This window comes from Falco peregrinus, chromosome 7, assembly GCF_023634155.1.
Source record: "Falco peregrinus isolate bFalPer1 chromosome 7, bFalPer1.pri, whole genome shotgun sequence".
Lineage (NCBI taxonomy): Eukaryota > Metazoa > Chordata > Aves > Falconiformes > Falconidae > Falco > Falco peregrinus.
In genome coordinates, this window is record NC_073727.1 from 52651306 (window position 1) to 52663356 (window position 12051).

General features: G+C 41.7%; 1 long non-coding RNA gene across 1 annotated transcript; it reads right to left on the reverse strand.

Annotated features, from left to right (window-relative positions):
- Positions 1–3230: 3230 nt before the first annotated feature.
- Positions 3231–4894, reverse strand: LOC114010355 (uncharacterized). The gene is made up of 3 exons (XR_003551746.2): positions 4789–4894; positions 3857–4065; positions 3231–3366 (listed from the first exon to the last, which is right to left on the reverse strand). It is a non-coding gene; the product is annotated as an uncharacterized LOC114010355 (long non-coding RNA).
- Between the last annotated feature and the right edge of the window lie 7157 nt (positions 4895–12051).

Here is a 12051-nt window from a genome sequence, read left to right on the forward strand (position 1 = left end):
GTATCAGGATTCCATCTATCCTATATAGCCAGGCTCAGTCATTGATGTTAGAGCTACAGTTTACCTAAAAATGTAGCCTTGTTCTCTTTTACTGAAAATTTGTCATTTTTTTTCTTAACTCTGCGTATGGAGAAAAAAAAAAAAAAGTCTGTCTGCATTAGAAGGCATCGTTGTTTAGTCTTTCTGGAGTAAACAAGTTCTTTCAGCCTTTTCTCACAGGCTGTGCCTTTTAAATCTCAACCTTTTCCTTACTCCATTTTTGTTTACAGCTTTCTTAAGGCACAGCCCCAACAAGGGTCAAAGCCTTCACCAGCAGTGAAGTACCCTTTTCTAATTTTGAGAGTATCCTGCTTTGTTTTCAAAGTGGTTAATGAAAGAATCATTAACTACAAATGTGCCCAGAAGAAACCAGTCCCACATGACAGGCTCTACCAGTTACACAACAAAAGCAGCTAACAAGGATCTAAAGTTTGCTTTTGCTGCAGTTCTGTATGCATTTATAGTAGTTTTATTTGCATACTATTTTTTAGGTTTCTTGTAGGGGTATCACAAGCTGTATAAAAGACTCCCTCAATTTATCACATTCACAGCTTCCTTTTTACCCCCTTAGCCTGTTCACCAGAGAAATTGGATTGGATTTGACATCAGTTGCTCTTGACAGGTCCGTGTTAGGGGTACTTTTAAGCATGTTGTTTCCTGAGTGAACATTAACTGACTGTTTAATAAATTATTCTAGCATTTTTTTTAAAATCAAAATTAGGCCATTTGACTTACGGTTTCCTGGGTTCTTGTTAACCCCTTCTGTTCAGACACATGCTCTTCTCCAGTGTTGGACTGCCCTGTCCTCTTCATGAGCTCAAGGATAATCATCGATGATCTCAAATTGCTTCTGCTAGGGCCTCGTGGACCTTCAGAGCAAGTTTCTTTAGGCCATGCCACACACTTTTTCTAAAATATATTTCACCTGTTCTTCTCCTGGTCTCAAGCATGCATCTATCTAATTTTTCATACTGAATTTAGACCTATTTGAGTTGTTATTATTACCATACTTCTGCCTTTACCTGTTATGAGCTCTTTCTGCATTATTTAGTGACTGCAGTTTCCTTTATTTTAATTTTTAATGCTTTTATCAAACTTTTTAGTTGTCTTTTTTGTCCGATGATAGTTGAAACTGATTCCATACCTTAACCTTTCTGATTCTGTTATCTGCAAGCTGACATCGTTCCTTTATTTTCATCTATTCATATGTTCTTTTTTCTGTGTACTGTATGTTCGCTTTTGATTTTTAGGTCATTAAATGCTTGTGAATAAGCCAAGCCATGTATGTCTCAAGATTGCTCCTTCATTTCTTCTAATGAGAACAGGAAATTGTAGCTGGTTTGTTTTTCAGACAGATCCTCTGCAATCTTTTATCCCTTAGATTATCTTCACAAAAACCCTACCTGCCATTTCCTGGAATTTCTTCCTGGAATTCCCATTGCTTTCATTTGTTTCTCATTAGCCTTGTACTTCTGACCTCTGTGAGGAGATGCTTCTGAAGCTTATTAGGCTGACCAGTTATTCTCCTTGTTTTCCCTCAGCCTTTGGCCAGGTCACTACTTTTTTAACTCAGCTATTGACTTTACTGGCCGTCTTTAATCACTAGATTAGCAAGCTGGTGCCTTGAATTCCCTTCCTTGTTTTTAGCAGATAGACTCTAGGGTTGTCCAGCAGTTACTCTACATGGGACACGCTCTGATAACAGAAGTTTTATGTAGATAGCATTTCTGCAGCTCATCATCCCTTGCTGCCAGCACACAGCTGCACTCTCCTGAACTGCTGCCTGCACCTGAGGGAACGGAGGAGAGCATCCCTGGCTCCTTCATCGTTGGTTCCAAAAATCTTCAGTGCTGGTGGTTTTGCTCACAAGGACGCATATGTAAGGTAGCCAGAGCTGTGTGAGCCTTAGTAATTTTTTGCAGTATCTTGGAATTTGTATCTGTGAGGAGGTGAGCTGCTGGATGATGGGTCTGTTTAGCAGATGAATACTGTGTCTTCCTTGGAAGAGAGTCTCCATATCCCACATTCCTTATCTCTGTGTGCAGGGGTGGCAGGGGCAAGCCTCCCAGCTGTGGTGGATATATGGCCTTTTCTTCTCTTCATCTCAGAACTGCAGCTCAAGAACCAGCAATTCTAGACCTCATCAAATGCAGATTCAGCTGCTGAGTAAAACAGCCTGCAATTTTTCTCCTTTTGGGGCATCTCTTTCTTCCTCTTGACATGTCTTTGTAGGCACATGCATGGTGGCATGTCCCTGTCAGGGTGAGAGGAATGTACTATCTGTCTGTATAAAACCAGTGAAGAAAATAGTGTTACGGACATTGCAGAACAATCTACTGAGGCTATGCAGTAGTTACGGTACTGGCATAAGACATGAAGTCAGTCCTAGAGGATGTACCTGCTATAACTGTTAACAAACATCTGCAGGGGAGAACGATGGTGCCTTTTCCCAGCTGTGAAAGGAATTGCAGGGAAACATTATTTAAATGTTGCATGACAGACAAGGGAACTACAATTAAACAAGCTGTTCAAGAAACTGTGACTTCAGGACTGAAGTAGCTATTATTTCCCTGCTGTGGTACTTCCAAAGTTGCAGAAAAATATGGAGAAATACGTATTGCTCAGACAGTCTTCCTAGACCTTCTAATGAAATACCTGTTCATTAAATGGACACAAATCCTATGGTATGTAGATGAGAAGGTTGACTAGAGCCATTGACTGACATTTAATCAGCCTGCAATATCAAATGGAGCCAAGCAAGAGCACAGGTTGATGTGATACTTGCATTTATCTTTTGTGTCTTTGACTACAAGGTACCTTATCCCTGTGTGCTGGCAGGAGTGCTTGAAGAGTTGTAGACTGAATGCCCGAGAATGCTAACTCGGGAGGCTGCCTTATGCATCTCTGCAAAAATCTCTGCAAATGCATGGTCAGCCCTGACACATTTGCAGAGACATCCTAGCAGAAATATGAATTTAGTATTAGTCTAAAGAAAACTAAAATAAATGCGTAACAACTAAATCACTTTAGAAGGAGCTATACCTCACTTTTAAAAACATTTCCTGAAATGCAGAAATTGTTTTCTCAGTGCTGAAAACCACAGAAGCTAGCAGGTAACAGTTTTCACATTGACCATGGAGTTGGCACACTATCACACAAGATCAGCATATATAATTTGCAAGTTTAATAGTTTCTATGTAAAACCTGATCAATTAGGATAAATTATTACATTATGGAACTAGAGGCATTTAATCATCTGCAGTTTTCAGTAGGTTCTGGAGTAGGATAAAACATCAAAAACCCCCTCATTTGATTCCAGCTGAGGACCTGCAAATAAGACAATGTTGTAATATTAATAAGACTGCAAGAAAAAGACAGACCCTCCTCTATTAATGGCCAAAGGAACACTATGATGTAGGAATTATAATGAACAAAGTAAAGAACTGAAAAATAAAATAGATGCAAAAAGGATCTGGAAAAAGCAGCTACTGTGATTAACAATCATTGTAGGCAAGCCAAGCAACAGCTGTGCATAAGGAACTGAAGCAAGGGGTGCTACCTAAAACAAAGAAAAAAAGAAAGTATTTTGTGAGCATAGAAGACAAGCCTTCCAGGCAATTGTTGTAATTGCTGCTTTTCCCTGCCTTACATGCAAAAAGACCTGTCTGTCGTGATTGGATTATGGTTTGGTGGGTCTGAACACTTGAAGCTTTTATTAGTGTAGTTATTCCTGTTATTCTAAACTTACATACGTAGGAAATCACACAGCTCTGGCCCTAATACAGTCTATATCATAGGCACATATAAAACAGCTTACCCTGTGCTGTGAAAGGCATATAACGTCCAGAGTTGTGTACAGACAAGGAGAAACAAGTACAACGCTCCGGCAGAGGGTTGGTTGAGTTTGCAGCTAGGCTGCACAAGTGCTTTTTCTCCATGCCTGAGAAACAGCTTGGATTAGATGGAGGCCACTGCTCAAGGGTGGGAGCAGCAACCACCCGGCTGCTGGTCTGACAGCTTCAAACCCTGTTCAAGGGGTGGGGGAAAAAAACAAAACCAACCCAAACCAATGTCTTCCCCTACTTAAACTTACAGTACAACTGTTCTTATGGGCAAGTTTTCTCCTAGGATTTTTTTTTGCTAATAGCCAAATAGCTGTAGATAAAGGATGCACCCTGCATGAGTAACACTTCATGTGTGTGGTACAGCAGAGCCTCAGGGCAACTGGAAGATGTGGCTTTTCTGTGATGAGGCTGCTCTGAGTCTTTAATTAGTCACACATGATAAAATAGGCAGCCAAAATTGCAGCTGAAATTACTTAAGCCACCTTCATGCTGCAATACCTGTAGTGGTGATGACTGAATGCATCTGTTTTTACCATCATGAAGACTGAATTAGTTTTAATTGTTTTAAGATCTTTTACTGAGCTGAAGCTCATCTCTATTTATTTAATTATGTTTCAAATGAGATAAATGTAGGTTTTATTTCAAAACATAAAACTATATTGCTAGGGCTGTTTAGTAAATCAGTTTTTACAACATGGGGAAAGAATCCAGTTAATGGGTTTATTCACAGGTTGCTTATGCTCCTGCTTAGTAATGTAGATACAGGTGCTGGGCTACAAGGATATAGTGGTTACTATTTAAAAATGGACCTTTGTAACAGTAATTGTTTTTTAACTTATAAAATTCTCTTAAGTAAAGAAATTAGGACAATAAATGGTCATTTTCTAAAAACCATGCCACTCACATCCATGTAAGAAGAAACCCAAAACTGCTGTTTCTAGCATTGAACTGCTGTACTGCTGGTATCCTTGAAGCAATTGTGGATGATTATTTAGTGTTTGGGAAGGAAGAGGTGAGGGCTGCTTGTTCCATCAGGTGCACTCTGTACTTTATATTGCTAAATCGGGTCAGCTGAGGTAGGAGAGCCTCTTCCTGTAACATGACCTTACAAAATTCTCCTGCTTCACTCGGGGAAATCTTTTACAGTGAAATGACATACAGCCATCACTGTAATTATGTTCAGAGGAGCAGAACAGTAGGGCTGGTGGTGCTCACTTGGCAGCCTGCATCTCTTAGCAGGCATCAAACTGGGCTGCAAAGCAGTGTTGGTTACCTCATTATGGAAAACCTGCCGTGGTGATGAATCCAATAGGATAACAACAACTAGAAATATCTTCTATTCTATTTAAAAAAAACAACTATTTCCTTTTTCTGAGGAAGAAGTATCAATGATGTGGCACGAACATCTCAAGTAACATTGTGAGAAGGTTTACTCCTTCCATCACTGCCTTGCAAAGTGTGTCTTGAAACACTTGTACTTCATGAGAAGAACTAGTCATGGGTTTTCTCCCAAGCTTTCTGTGTCCTTCTTAATGTGTTTTATCCAATAAAAACATCCCACAGGTTATAAGGAGCAAACTAAAATCAGGGTTCTGACTGATGGCAGAAAGTGAAGGGCTCAAAGTTGATACTGTTAGATAGTAACAGTCATTTTAGCTATGTAATCCTTTCCTCAGGACTTATGGGTCTTTTTTGAGCTGAATAAATATAAATTTAGTAGAACATGATAAAAATGTAAGTTCTTGGTATGTTTCACCACTGATAAATTCACTTAGCATATTTAATTATGCTGTTTCCCGGTGCCTTGGCTCTACCCAGCCTAAATAACCCAAGTGAGGCTGGAGGATGGCCAGGAAGGGGGGATCATTCCTACAGAAAAGTACAGTTCTGTGCTTCCCTCTTCTTCCAGCCTTTCCCCTGTTAAAGAATGACTACCCAAACTACTGCCACTGGAAGGCCTTGAACATAAATATTGGTAGGCTTGATTTAGGAAAAAAAGCAATTAGCACACTTAAGCCAGAAAGGCATAATTACACCAGGGCTCACTTTGGTCTAATTACAGTATCCTTGGTGCTGTTTAATATGCTTAAGTTAGGGTCAGTTTTTCACTTGATGGACTGAGATTTCTCCTGCTCACTGGAGAACTGTGAGAGCAAGACAGCATCTAGGATGCCCCTGACTTACTAGAGGAAGCCAAAGGTTGTCTTTGATTGAATTGGTGATGCATGTCCAGATAGGGACCCTGAAATCACCTTTGGCCTATATCTTTAACTAAAAGAAAGGGGGGAAATTTCAGTAGACTACAGTGGATAAACAAACTGTGGACATACAAGATGAGTAACTTGAAGGTAAACATGCCAAAGTCCTTTCCAAAGCTACTGGGATCAAAGTGAAATAAACAATAGGTCCTGATGGACTTCTACAAGGCCATCCAGGACTCAACAGGGAGTTATTTAGGTTTATACAAGGTCTGAGAGAAAAAAAAAAAAAGTACTGCTTCAAGTGTGTATACTTTTAAAAAAAATAGATGCATTTTACTCATGTACCCAAATGTGCATGTGCAAAAGTGAGATGGGTAGTTATAGACAACCTCCAAACTGGAGGGTCCTTTTCTTGTCAGAAGGATTTGAAATACTATGTCCCACAGACATCTGAGGCCATCTTTTGTATGGGTATTAATCTTTCAAATAAATATTAGTATTAGGTAGCGATGCTATAGTTTGAGTTCACAAGGACTATCTGTTTTTTTGCAAGAGATATTTTGTTTTTTACACTGAGAGCCTTATAAATTAAATATGAGAGCCAACATCCAAAAGCCATGCAATACCTTGCTCCTGATCCTTGGCAGCTGGAGTGGACCGCAGCATCTGCCCTGCAGACCCAGCTTCCCTGCCAGAGTGGAAGTCAAACCTTTCACACTGAGCAGGAAGCTCAACAAAACCTAACCAAGAGGAGATGTGGAGCAGAGGAATGCCCTTATTGTGACACCACCCTGTGACTTTGGTGCTTATTTCTGCTTAGAGTGTCCCACCTGAAGGTTGTGCAGAAGTATGTTTTCACAACTTGCTGGGAGCAGCTCCTTCCTTTCTGTGGAAAGCTCAGGAGGAGGCAGCGTGAGCTTCACCTGTGCATCACATGAAACCCCTGTGGTTCCAGGGCTTGCCAAGGATGCTGCAGATCAGAGCAGGGAACCGCATCAGCTCCTTCCTCAGGCTGGTGTTGGTCAAATGCACATATCCCATCTCCCGGGAGTGTGATGCAAGCTTCCAGCTGTGTAGATTTATTTAAGGCTCTTTGGGCTCAAAAGCGGGACTGTCACTCTGCAGCAGGGCACCCCGATGGGGCTGGTTATGCAGCACTTCCAGACTAAGTGGCTGTCTTGCACAAGATCTCTGCCACATCATACCTCAGGGAGACTGCTCCTGCAGTGTTTGTCACAGAGGTGGAACAACTGTCACTAGATGTGATTGTTAGTGTTTAGGGTTTATCAAAAATTGTTCTTATGGAATTGCTAACATTTACAATCTTGAAGCTGAGGGAGGGAGCGGGGTAGTGTCTTCCCTGGAGAAGCACCTTTTTTCACTGTCACTCTGCATTATTATGAACAGGATTTGCATTTGTTATTGACAATTTACTTCCCACTTTCCTTCCTTTTTTTTTTTTTCAATACCCAGGATACTGTGATTTGGACCTTGAAGCCTCTCTGTCTTTCTTGGAGTACATCTTACAGGTGTGCAGAAGCTGCATGAAGTCAGTTCATGAGTCATCATTCAGCTCCAGGCCTTGGAAATTTTAAGAATTCAAGGTTTTGTGGTCTAATTTTCACTCTCTCTCAAATAGCTTAATTCTAATTGGAGAGCTTATTGAAGATTAGACCCTTCTTTATCTCCATGTACTGGAAGGTTTCACTCATGTTTGACATCTGTTTGTTTAAGGCCCTCCTGTTGTTCACAGGATTAGGACACTACTAATGCTATTGTAACTGACTTCGATCTTAAGGCAGTGAGTGTTCTACTTTTTTTGGGGAACACCATTTATCCAGTCTTGCTACAGGTTTTAACCATATTGCACCAATGGTGTGAAACGGTATTCTAAATTAACATTATAGATAGTTGTAAACATCACAAAATTTCAGAGGGATATTCTATATTGTTAAAGACAGTAAAGACACAAATTTAAACAGAGCGAGTTGATTATTCCAGTTGTTTGTGGCCTAATAATCTTTGAATTAATCTTTGGAGTTCATCCATGAATCCTGTGGAAACCTGATCTGTTCTCTCAGTGCTGACTGCTTGTGGTAGGGCAGTATGAATGCATGCCATATTTGAGGCCAAACGAGACCATCATAGCATTTAAATTCATTTCCATATTACTGCAGACTATTGAAGTCATCCACTTGCCGCTGTACTAGCTTTGTGTCTCCTAAGGGGTGTCTACTGAAAGTGACTGAGAGGAATGGCAGACCCCTTTTTCTCTTTGTCTTTCAAACAAAACAGATTTGTTTTGTTCCAATGAAAAGACAGTCTCACTTCTAAAACTGTGGCTGCCTTATTTCCATTCTGCCACTGCACCCAGATGTTTGCCCGCTTTTGTGCTTCAGTCTGGCTCTCTGTGTTTCCAGAACGTGGGGGTTTCTCCCTGTGAAGACTCTTGTAGGCAATAATCAAGTCGCCTCTTGGCCATCTTCAGGATAAGCTGAACAGGCCAGGGTCTTTAATCATCTCCATGATAGGCATTTTGTGTTTTTCTCTGCATCTGAACTCGGCACACTTTAAATATATTCAGTGATATTCATTGGTGCATTTTAAAAACGGCACTTGAGGCCTGAATTATGGGTTTTGCATGCCGTTTTCTTACCTTTAACATATACTGCCTAACCTCTTCTTCAACTTTCCTTTAGAAGCCAGGGATGAAGCTTCCAGTTACACTGGTGAGGTTTTTCTTGTAATTCTTATAGATTGATTTTTAAAAGCATCAGGTGCTTGTTGCTGATATTGACTGAAAGTTTTGAGAAGACTGAAGCACTGGCATTTAAGCACAGAATGTGGCCAGTGGCAATGGATCTTCCCCAGTTAGGCATCCTACTTGAAATTAGGCATAATCTGGGAGGAAGCTTCTGTGACTGAGGGAGCCACCCAGCCTTTTTCAGACTGAGGTTTTAGCTGTTGACTGCATCACAGTGGGGGTATTCTTGACTTGAATTGCTATAAATGGTGTAAAAACATACCAAGTTTAAAGGTCATGCTAGTGTAAGACCAACAATATCTGCATATGTTGGTGGGCATAGTAATATATAACTCACCCTGTTTCAAATGTCTCCAAATACCTTAAAAGTGAGTGTTAAGAGGATGAGGCCAGGCTTTTTTTCAGTAGTGCCAAGGAACAGGACAAGGGGCAATGGGGGCATGAACTGAAACACAAGAAGTTCCATCTGAATGTGGGGAAGAACGTTTTTACCTTGAGGGTGACAGAGCGCTGGAACAGGCTGCCCAGAGAAGCTGTGGAGTCTCCTTCTCTGGAGACGTTCAAAACCCACCTGGACACAACTCTGTGCAACCTGCTCTAGGAGAACCTGCTTTAGCAGGGGGTTGGACTGGATGATCTCCAGAGGCCCCTTCCAACCCTGGCCATTCTGTGATTCTGTGAAATGCCAGTGCTGTGTTTTTCCTCACAGATTATCTGATGGTAGAACATGGGGCCACTTGGAGACTTCCTGGAACTAGGGATTGTGCAAATTGTGTGAATGTGCATGTTGGATACCTGACATGAGCTTCACAGAAGGTTGCTGTCATTCCTGGGCTTGGGAGAGTAATAACAAATTTGCACCTGAATCACAGAATAAATAATCCTCACCTTTGCTCAGCTGAACATGCACTTTTTTTCAGTGAGCCAAAAGCATGAATACATCTCGGCTGTGTATTCCACCTTATTTCTGCCTGTCTAAGCACACATTTGAGGAGCGTGTTCGTTCCTGGACAGTTTTTACCTGTGTGTATTAGTCCACAGACATGATAGAAAGATCGCAGCCCCAACAACTAATGTGCAACTCCGCTCAGAGTGTAACAGATGGCAGCAGACTGGTGCTTGAAGTGAGACCAGAGGTCCAAATAGCAAAAGATCAGCACCGTCAGGACTATTTAAAAGCTTATGGGTCACTCTTGTCACTTCTCTGAAGTGAAATGCAGGTTGTTGCTGTTCTCTGTGTTTAAGGTTCCATTGTAACAGCTAATGTTCCTAAAGACTAAATTGTTTTAGTACCAGCAGATGAAATAAATTTACGCCTTTAGGAAAAGTCTCATATGCTTAAATCCAAATTAAATCCAATTCTTTTCTCAGTATGCTGGTTTTGACTTCGAGGCGACATGGTTACTGACATTAGGGGATGACCACCCCACTGTGTCAGACTCAGTTGAGGTCACTGTAAATAATAGCATATGTGGAGGTTCACTTCTGAAATCCAAGTCAAATGCTAAGGTAAAACGCACCTTCACGCCTCACATTGACTATCCGTTGGAGAAGCAGCTAGTCTGAATGGGTGAGTAAAGCAGATCACTGATTATAACAGAATATACAATACAGAGAAGAGCCCAGACAATAACGTGACAATTGGAAAGCCTGGGTAAATGCCCTGGAAATCAGCAGCTCTTCACTTGCATGCCTTGGAAAGGAGACTTTCCTTAAAATGGAAGCCTGCTTTCTACAGTAGGGAAAGTGTGAAGCTTTGTGACTGTGGCTGTTTTTACCAGTGACTGCAGGATGGGAAGAATACTGAGGCAGGAGAGTGCCAAGCCAAAACAATGTGCAGCCTCACCGCAGACAGTGAGTCACCAGCCTTTTTATAAACCAATTTCCTCAACAAAGAATGGAATTGAACTCCGGCCAGCTTTGCTTGTTTAGAAAACAGTGAGAGCACCACAAACAGTTCTCCAGTCTATCTAGAAGAATGGACAGAGTTCCTCTTCTTCCATCTTGCATCTGGACAGCAGGAGTAGGGCGTCTTCAGCAGCCAGTGCACTGCGAAGTGGTCTATCGTTAACCTGAATAGCTGGGCATAGCTTGTCTTCAGCTTGTCATCACAGCTTTTAATGCAAAATCTCTGCTTCTTTTCATCTTCAGACATGAGCTATCATTGTTACTGCCTGTTATTTGCCTTGCTGTAGTGCCTGGGATGCTCAGCCAGCAGTTATCCTGCCCTTGAACAAGGTGCTGTACAGGCATATAACAAGACTTTGTGAGACTCAGGACCATGCTGATGGTACACCACAAGTGGGACACAAAAAGGGGGTGAAGCGGCCAAAGGTGAATTAGGATGGGATAAAGCAGGAGGAAGATATAAAAAGGAAATTAATATTGACTACAGAGCAGAGTTACAAGGGGGAGGGGCGTTGTTTGCTACTTTTTTAATTATTTTTTTTCAACAAATGGGTTCTTTTCTATCCAGGGAAAAAAGCATGGTTGCGTATCAGTGAGTGCAGACACTGAAGATGGTTGCTAATGCAGATTTCCTAAAAGGGTCGTGTCTTGTATCAGGCACTTGAACATACTCTACAAAGCCTTCCTTTTAGACACCTCATTTATTTGTTTTCTGGGGTTGGAGGGTGACTCACATTTGCCTGCCCAGGGCCTGGCATGCCACAGGGCTTCCCAGCCAGGTCCTCTGCAAAGTGATATATGTCCAACAGTGGCTGAAGCTGGCTCATTCCTGGTCATGTTCGTGTGAAAGCAGGAATTAGAAGAGGGGAAGGAAGAGAAAGGCTGCTTGTTTTTTTTCTCCTCTCACTTTTCCCATTTGGATGTTCTCGTACATGACTATGGTTCTTCAGAAAAACCTCCTTTGTTAGCCACTGGGCCTATAAAAATGGATGTACAGTAGTCATTGGCTTGCCTGCCAGGGAGGGCAATGAAAACCACAAGATGGACCTGTGGGACAGAAGCTTGATAAGAGAGAGGAGGAATAATTCCTGGTAGGTACTGGGGTGGTGCGGAGGAAGAGGATGGGGAGGGACATACACATGTCTACACATGACATACACATACCATAAGGTCTAAAGGAGCTGGAAGGGTCCACTCTTTTAGGGACAGAGAAAAGAAAGGAAGGGCAGAAGTGGGAGAAGGAGAGGAGCAGCTGGCAGGAGAACAGAGGCATGAGACGACCTATGGTCAGAGC